This window comes from Drosophila miranda, assembly GCF_003369915.1.
Source record: "Drosophila miranda strain MSH22 chromosome Y unlocalized genomic scaffold, D.miranda_PacBio2.1 Contig_Y1_pilon, whole genome shotgun sequence".
Lineage (NCBI taxonomy): Eukaryota > Metazoa > Arthropoda > Insecta > Diptera > Drosophilidae > Drosophila > Drosophila miranda.
In genome coordinates, this window is record NW_022881603.1 from 9,840,451 (window position 1) to 9,849,814 (window position 9,364).

The 9,364-nt window shown below is 56.2% G+C and overlaps 1 protein-coding gene across 1 annotated transcript in view; it reads left to right on the forward strand.

Annotated features, from left to right (window-relative positions):
- The window catches only part of LOC117192029 (5-hydroxytryptamine receptor 2A-like), a 76,025-nt gene that overhangs the window by 30,871 nt on the left and 35,790 nt on the right, over positions 1–9,364 (forward strand). The gene's annotated exons all lie outside the window — the stretch shown is intronic.

Genomic DNA, 9,364 nt, shown 5'->3' on the forward strand with positions numbered 1-9,364 from the left:
CTGGGTTGAAAGGAAGCACGGCCAGGTGGATTTCTACCTTACCCAGGCACTGAGCGGACATGGCTGCTTCCGCGGCTACCTCAAGCGCTTCGGCCACGAGACAGAGCACTGGTGCCCCGAGTGTGGCACAGGCATAGAGGAGGACGCTCGCCACGTCCTCTTCGACTGCCACAGGTTTGACCTCGAGCGTCAGACATTGGAGACAGCAGCAGGGTCTAGGGTCAGCACCGAGACTCTGGTGCCGCTGATGCTGGCAGACCCGAAGGTGTGGGAAGCGGCCGCGGAGTTCGCCTCTAGCGTGATGCGAACGCTTAGGTCCTTGGAGAGAAGGCGGAAGGAGCAGACGGAGTAGGTGTCCACGCCACTGCGAAGCAATGCTTTGCGGCAGTACCGCAGTCCGCGGGGCCCCTAGTCACAACATACTCTTGTCCGTTAAATTAAGTTAAATATAAATTGTATAGTATATATTATAGAGCAAATAAATAAGTAATATGAATATAAAAAAAAAAAAAAAAAAACGACACCAATAGAGACACACACACACATAAAAGGGGATGGGAGGAGATAGACAGACCGTGAATCGTGTGAAATGTCAACACTGTGACATGGCAAAGTGGAAATGGTAATTGCGTGTTAATTGCTTTACGCGTTCCAAGTGCTTTCACTATGCACACGGTGGCAGACGGCCTCTTTTCTCTTTTTTCACCATCTCTCCAGGCAACGCAACTAATCAATCTCTCACTGCATGGCCGTATCCGCATCCATACACCCGTACACCCGTACACCCATGAACATAGTACTTGCCATAGCCACAGATATAGCCATAGCAGAGACTCATACGTTTTGAGATATAGCCCGGCATCAGAGTGCAAGAGAAAATTGCGTTTGTCGGCGTTCGGCCATTGCCGGCCATTGGCTGTAACACGTTGCGTATGAGCAATATCTGTGCACGTGAGTGTGTCCATGGTATGTTGGATGCGTGCCTATTCACATTGACTGCAATTGATTCCTCAATCAATGCTTGGGAATGCGATATGCGATGGCCAAGAACTTCATATGTCCATCGGCAATCGTTTCAATATGCATAAACATCCTGCACATAAGCCAAGATTGATATGGAAATTCATTGAAGAAGCAATAGCTATAGAAACGCTGTTCTAACAAGCAAACAACCACTTCTAATGTACTCCTTTAATCCACTCTTCTGTTCTCCTGTCAGAGAAACAATTCTCAAGGCACTCAAGTGAAAATTCATTAACTATAATTATGATTAGTCAAAAGCCATTCCCATTCGATCATTGACATGGGAAGGCCACTCCGGCTCCACATTTGGGATATCATTTCGGGTGACATGTCAACATGTGTTGAACCCGAAACCCTCCCGACCAGTTGCCCCCTCAGAAGACATTTGACTGTCAACATGTTTATTATTCACCTGTGCGTGAACACAGAGGCCATGTTGTTAAAACTTTGGCACATTACGCGAAGAGCAGTAGAGGAGGCCGGCTGGTGCCTGGAGAGGGACAAACAATTGGCAAGAGCAGCATTTGAGAGGCTGGCTTGAAAAATGTAATAAAAGTTCCCAAAATGCGCCGTGTTTGCTTAAGTATTTTTCAGTTAGGAGAAGGAGAAGGAGTAGGAGATGGAGCCCAGAGAGTGAGACGTAGCAGGCTCTAGGGGTAGGTGTCGGGTTGGGCAGCCCCTCTACTGCGGCATCGCCGTGCTGCGTGTGATAAATGCGACAAAGACATGTGTAAAATATGCTTCATGTGCGTTATTATTGCGTTTTATGGCCAATGGGGAAGGGACACACATGCACACAGGCCACCCCTCGCACTGAGGATGCCTGTAGACCCCACCTGACAATACACATTCCGAGATGTCGCCGTTGGGGTTTCTTTCACTTTCTTTTGCTGACTTGTCGAAATGCTCCAAAGTGTTTGAATATCTTGGGCGCAGGCATTTGGAGAATGGCGGAAATTTAGTTTTATACCCGATACTCAAAATGAGTATTGGGGTATATTAGATTTGTGGTAAAAGTGGATGTGTGTAACGTCCAGAAGGAATCGTTTCCGACCCCATAAAGTATACATATTCTTCATCAGCATCAATAGCCGAGTCGATTGAGCCATGTCTGTCTGTCCGTCCGTACGTCTGTCTGTCTGTCCGTCCTCTTCAGCGCCTAGTGCTCAAAGACTATAAGAGCTAGAGCAACGATGTTTTGGATCCAGACTTCTGTGATACGTCACTGCTACAAGAATATTTCAAAACTTTGCCCCGCCCACTTCCGCCCCACAAAGAGCGAAAATCTGTGGCATCCACAATTTCGACGATACAAGAAAACTAAAAACGCAGAATCGTAGAAGATGACTATATCTTTCAGAGTGCGAAATCTGAACCAGATCGTAAAATTATTATAGCCAGAATCAAGAAAACAATTTCATTCTTTCTCGCTCCGTGTGTCTCTAACACACAGGTTTCATGGTCGGTTTTGCCAATTGCAAAATATGTGTTCAAGGATCTCAGAACCCATAAGAGCTAGAGCAAGAAAATTTGGTATTTGGTATTATAGCCAGAATCAAGAAAACAATTTCATTCTTTCTCGCTCTGTCTCTCTCTAACACACAGGTTTCATGGTCGGTTTTGCCAATTGCAAAATATGTGTTCAAGGATCTCAGAACCCATAAGAGCTAGAGCAAGAAAATTTGGTATCCACACTCCTGTGATATCGGACCTTGACCGTTTCGTGTCCAAATTCGCCACACCCCCTTCCGCCCCCGCAACGGACGAAAATCTGGGGCATCCACAAATCTCAGAGACTATTAAAGCTAGAGTAACCAAAGTTAGTATCCGCACTCCTGTTAGATCCCACTATAAAACGTACATCTCAAAATTTCGCCCCACCCCCTTCCGCCCACACAAAGGACGAAAATCTGTTGCATCCACAATATTGCAGATTCGAGAAAACTAAAAACGCAGAATCATAGATAACTACCATATCTATCAGATTGCTGAATCTGGATCAGATCAAAAAATTTTTATAGCCAAAAGGAACAAATCAATTTGCAGTGGCTACGCAGCGCCCGACGTCACGCTCAGACTGATTTTCTGTCTCTCTCGCACGCACTCTTTGTCGTGTCGTTGTAACGAACCGTTCTTTTCCCGTCTGATGCAGCTGGGCTGGCTCAGCGGTAAGAAGGCACGGGTTGGGTCTTGTACTGGTATGCTAATATGCTTTATTGGTATCTTAAGTCTATCTTACGCTATTCCGACTCCGGTGCTGGTTCTCCTAGTGGTTCTCCTCTGTGGTTCGATGAGCGTGTCGCTCCCTGGGCCCCCCACGGCGTCGCCGAGCGTGGCACCACCGGCTCTACTGACTGGGGCTAGCGATTCTTGGCACGTGGCCCAAATCCGCCTCTCAGTCAGGCGCCTGACGCGTTCGCTCTCACTCGACTCACTTGGCTTTTCGGCCCGAGGGTGCCTCACTCCTGGTGGGATGCGCGTCAAGCGTGGCACCGTTGGTTCAAGGGATTGGGGTCTTTGGCTCTTGGCTGCACGCTCGAGTCCGCCTCTCAATCCTCACACGACGCGTTCGCTTTCTAACGTTCTTTTCCCTTCGCTTGGTCTCACTCTTGGGGATCACTATTCACTTCACTCTTGCTAGCTCCGTTTGCTGACTGTGCCCGTTCCTGTGCCCTCCTCTTATAGGCTCGCTTCTGAGTCGGCGCCGCCGATGCCGCCTGGCGCTAACGGCACTTTCCGCCATGCGGTGCCCGTATTTTTCCATCGGCGTTCCTTCATTCCCTTGTCGCTTTCCAACGGGACCTGGCTGGTGGCGTGATCTCATGACCATATTTGGTCATGCGCTGGGCCACTGCCGGCCCGATCCCGTCATCCCGCTGCTCTCTCTCCAGGGGTCCTCCCCTCTCATCTAGGGTCCCCGGGAGAGCTCTCCTCGGGAATTCGACGCCTCCGGATATCCCCGGATAACGGCCGTTAGCGCTTAACCCTATACTGCCCCCTACGTGTGGGAATACCTTAGCTCACACTTCCCCCTTTCTTTTATTGGCGGAAAACCCCGGTTTTCCGCGTCCCAGGTTTGGGATGCTTCAAAAACACCCCGCGACCGGCGCGCGCATGCTTTGTTCTCGACCCGGGTGCCCCCTGGCGACCTCTTTCGGCCTCACGCCTTGCGGTGTTGCCGTATCTCTCCGATGAGCGCGATCGATTCGATTCCCCCTTATCGATAGTTCGCATAGAATCTTCTTTTGCCCCGCCCGATATAGGGTACGGTCGCTATTCTGACCTACTCGATATGACACAGCGTTGCCCTTACGCTCCACTCGATAAAGCGTAGGGTCGTTTTTGTGATCTACTCGATATGTCACAGCGTGCGTATTCTACTTCCGGATCGCGAATTCCTCAATGGACTGGAAACGTACTATTTTCTCGCGATGCCGGGTGTTTTCTTTGTTTATCTTGTGCGCGTCTGGTTTTCCCTACTACCCTTCGCTGGCGCGCATGCCTTCCGCCGGCCCTCTGGATGCTTCGGGTAAGTTTTCCTCCCGCTTTGACGCCTTCCGCCGCCTTCATTCAAGCTTCACCGATCCCCCGCTGTTCCTCTGCTGCAAGGTAAGACCATGATTTTTTTTTTTTTTAAAACACCCCTTTTTTTTTTGGTTTTTTTTTTCTTTTACTTGTTCTTGTTTTCAGTTACCTTTTTTCCCCATTCTTCTTCTCTACTCTTCTTTTCTCCTCAATACCTAGCCGATCGGTGGACACCAATAGCCGGTACCGGATGCCACCGTCGTTGACCAGACGCTTCACCCTCCTTGCGGTTGGCTTTATCCGCGCGAGAGAGCGCGTGACGACGGCCGGCCACTCCTCGCGTTTGACGGACCGCCACTGTGAGTTGTCCGCCGACCTCGTCTGGGGCCACGATGCCTGGCGCTGGAGCTCGGGCCGGCGCGCCTCCGCCCGCTCCCCTGGGCACGACGCCTGTCGGCCCAGCTTCGGACGCTCGCCCTGGCCGGGTTCCGGCCATCGCCAAGGACCTCTCTCCCATGGCTCCGGTGAGTGTTGTTCCGCGGCCTCGTCCTTCTTCGCTTCCGCCGTTGCTCTCGCGCCGTCATCCGCTTCGCCGTCGGTCGCCACCTCGACTTCGGGTGCCGCCGCTGGGCCCTCCGCCGTCAGTGATGTTGGCGTGTTCGTCGTACCCTCCGTCTCGACCTCTGCCGTCCCCCCGGGCGCCTCCTCGGGCACCTCTTCGGCTGTGGGACCACCGCTGGGCCTGTCGACTCCTGTGGCCGTGCCCGCCGCCTCGGGTCCCGCTCGTCACTGGCGCGTGGTGCCTCCTCCCACAGTCGAGCCTCCCTCGCCTCTTGCCCGGGCTGCTGGGGCGCGGGCCCAGAGGCCCACGATATGTGCAGAGTTTGCACGTGCCACATCATGCCGTCTCGTACCGCGGAGCGCACCTCCTGCGAGACGATGGCGGCTCCCTGTGGCCCGTGCCAGTGCTGCTGCTGCTGCTGATGCTGCTGCTGCTGATGCTGCTGACGCTGCTGCTGCTGCTGCTGATCCCCTTGACCGCGCGCGTTGTCAGCCGGCGGCCGACGCTGGAACAGCTCTTCCTCTGCCCCCGGTGAAGGTGGGGCCTGCGGCCGTGGCTCCTCCTCGGACTCGACGTGTTCAGGGGGTGGCTGCCAGAGCTCTTCCTCCTCCACCTCGGCTCGTCGTAGCCTCTCCTGCCACTCCTCTTCGGGCGACTGTACTCGAGCCGCCTTCGGCGCTGGTGGGCACTCCGCCTCCTCCTCATCGCTGGAGATCACCGCCAGCCCGCCTGCCGCGCCCTCCGCCCGCGTCGCCCTTGCCTTCTCCGCTTCCGCACGCAGACGCGCCATCTCCCTTTGCTCCGCTGCGTCGATCCGGCTAATACACCGCCATTGGTGCGCGACGTCCCGTTTGTGGCGCTCCGCCTCCGCTTCTTGCGCCGCCTTTTCAGCCTCCTGCGTGGCCTTCAGCCTCTTTGCCTCCCATACACGCCGTTGCCTCCGCTCCTCCGCCGCCGCGGCCAGCGCGAACCGCCGGTGCCATTCCGCGAGGCGTCGTGCCTCAGCGGCCGCGTTGTTTTCCGCGATGTCGGCCTGCGTTGCCTGCGGCTCTTTGACCGCGGTTTCGGTCGGCGTTGTCTGCGGCTCTTTGACCGCGGTTTCGGTCGGCGTTGGCTGCGGCTCCTCGACCTGTGGGTCTGTCGGCCGCTGATCCCCTCGCCGCGCCGTCGACCTTCCCCTTGTGCGTGCCGACGACTCCTCTTCCTTGGCCGTACGCGTCGAACGCGTGGACGCCCGCTTCGAGGCCCGCTCACTGGGCTCCTCCTTCCGCGTCTCCGTGCGCCCCCTCCTTCCGCACTCAGGCCGCTCCTCGCGCTTGCTGGGGTGGGGCTTCTCGCGCTTGCCGGTGCGGGGCTCTTCGTGCTTGCTGGTCCGGGGCTCCTCGCGCCTGCTGGTCCGGGGCTCCTCGCGCTTGCCGGTGCGGGACTCCTCGCGTCTGCTGGTCCGGTGCTCCTCGCGCTTGCCGGTGTGGGGCTCCGACCGCGGCGAGGAAATACCATCCCAGGACCAGCTCATCTATTACTCCGGGCAACACGAGAAGCGGGATTGTAACGATCTTGTCCCCGAAGGCCAGCTCCACCTCGATCTGGGAATTGATTTCCCGGCTGCGTCCGTCAGCCAGCCGCACCAGCTTCCTCGTCTCTTTCTGTCGCCTCTCTTCCCCCAGTCTACTCGCCGCCTCGCAGCTGATAAAACTGCTTGTCGCCCCGGTATCGACCGTTGCTTTCCAGTTGCTGCCCGCGATCCTCACCACCGCCGACATCTGGACATCCTCCTCCGTGAGTTCTCCTATGAGCTTTGGGGGGCTTCGTCTTGCGACCCTGGCACGGCCCTCCGCGGCTTGGGTCGCGGGGCGTTTCCCGCTTTCTGGCAGCACTGCCATGTCGGGGCTCCTACCTTGGCGCACCTCCAGCAGAATGTTATAGGTCGGCCATTGCATGCTTGTGCCCAATGGCGGTCACTTCCGCATCGTCGACACGCCTGGGCTGGGTTTTCCACGAACCCAGCCTCTATGTTCGTGTTCGCTTGGTCGTCCCGCCGCGTTGAGACCGGCCTTTTTTCCCTTGTCGAATCAGAGCTGGCTGTCGTTTCGCCCTGGCAGCGGCGACATATCTCCGTTACTGCCGGACGAGCGAACGGATTGTTTGCTTTTGCCTTACTCGCCGGACACTCCCGTTGGAACTCCAGCCGGTCCCTCTCCTGAGCCTCAAATTCGTCGGCCAGCGTCATCATGTGATCCAGGTCTCTGCACCTATGTGGCCGGATGAGTACCCTCAGATCGGGCATGCTGTTGTCTCTAATGAGCTCCAACTGCTCTTCGGGCGTGCATTTTAGTGGCCGCATGAGGGTCTGCATCTCCACCATGTAGTCCTTGAATGGCTCTCCCCATCTTTGCTTCCTCAACCTCACCTCCTGGAGTAATTTTTCAAAATACCCCCTCGGCAGGAAGTATGCTTGGAAGCTACGCGCAAATGCGTCCCATGTCTGCCACTGCCTGTTGTTGGCTACAAACCACATGAGCGCCCGACCCTTTAGCAGCTCAGGCATGGCTCGCGGAATTAAATTCCTGTTCCAGGAACTCGAGTGGTTTCGCCGTTCCGTCGAACCGAAACGACCACTCCCTGACCTGCTTGGCGACGTGGGCAAAACTCGAACTGGGCGGTCTCGTGGTTTGTTCATCGAGTCCCCGTCGACGATCCTCCCCTGCTCTCCCTTCTTCCAATCCCTGTGGGTTTCTCGCGCTCCCTTGCTCCGGCTGTGCTGGCCTGGTTGGCTTCTCCCCACTCTCTGCCCGCGGTCGGCTAGGCGATCGGCTTTTCACCGGGACCGCCAGGCTCGCGATGAGCTCCTCTTGGTCCTCGGACGGCCGTCTCCACAGCTTTACTTGCTCCGCACTCGCCGGCAGCGTCAGGCGCTCGTATGGATCCGCCCCGTCCTCCATCTGGGCCGCGGTCACGGCTCCTCCCGCCTTCATCTCCCAGGCCTCGAGCGCGTCCGCATACTCCGGTTCCTCTCCGTGCTTCTCTATCCACTCCTTGAAGATTCGGCGCATCTCGGTCTGAGTGCCTTCCAATCGAAGACCGCACGCCCGCGCGCACTGGACCAAGTCCTCTTTCCTCAATGAATGAACCCATCGTACCGCCCTTCCCAAATGCACTTTGTCTTTTACTTGTCGAGAGGCCCCACGTTGGGCGCCAGTTGTAACGAACCGTTCTTTTCCCGTCTGATGCAGCTGGGCTGGCTCAGCGGTCGGTAGGCTCGCTGCAACAATATTTGTATGTTGCCCCGACGACAAGTAAGAAGGCACGGGTTGGGTCTTGTACTGGTATGCTAATATGCTTTATTAGTCTATCTTACGCTATTCCGACTCCGGTGCTGGTTCTCCTCTGTGGTTCGATGAGCGTGTCGCTCCCTGGGCCCCCCACGGCGTCGCCGAGCGTGGCTCCGCCGGCTCTACTGACTGGGGCTAGCGATTCTTGGCACGTGGCCCAAATCCGCCTCTCATTCAGGCGCCTGACGCGTTCGCTCTCACTCGACTCACTTGGCTTTTCGGCCCGAGGGTTCCTCACTCCTGGTGGGATGCGCGTCAAGCGTGGCACCGTTGGTTCAAGGGATTGGGGTCTTTGGCTCTTCGCTGCACGCTCGAGTCCGCCTCTCAATCCTCACACAACGCGTTCGCTTTCTAACGTTCTTTTCCCTTCGCTTGGTCTCACTCTTGTGGCTCACTATTCACTTCACTCTTGCTAGCTCCGTTTGCTGACTGTGCCCGTTCCTGTGCCCTCCTCTTATAGGCTCGCTTCTGAGTCGGCGCCGCCGATGCCGCCTGGCGCTAACGGCACTTTCCGCCATGCGGTGCCCGTATTTTTCCATCGGCGTTCCTTCATTCCCTTGTCGCTTTCCAACGGGACCTGGCTGGTGGCGTGATCTCATGACCATATTTGGTCATGCGCTGGGCCACTGCCGGCCCGATCCCGTCATCCCGCTGCTCTCTCTCCAGGGGTCCTCCCCTCTCATCTTGGAACCCCGGGAGAGCTCTCCTCGGGAATTCGCCGCCTCCGGATATCCCCGGATAACGGCCGTTAGCGCTTAACCCTATACTGCCCCCTACGTGTGGGAATACCTTTGCTCACACTTCCCCCTTTCTTTTATTGGCGGAAAACCCCGGTTTTCCGCGTCCCAGGTTTGGGATGCTTCAAAAACCCCGCGCGACCGGCGCGCGCGTGCTTTGTTCTCGACCCGGGTGCCCCCTGGCG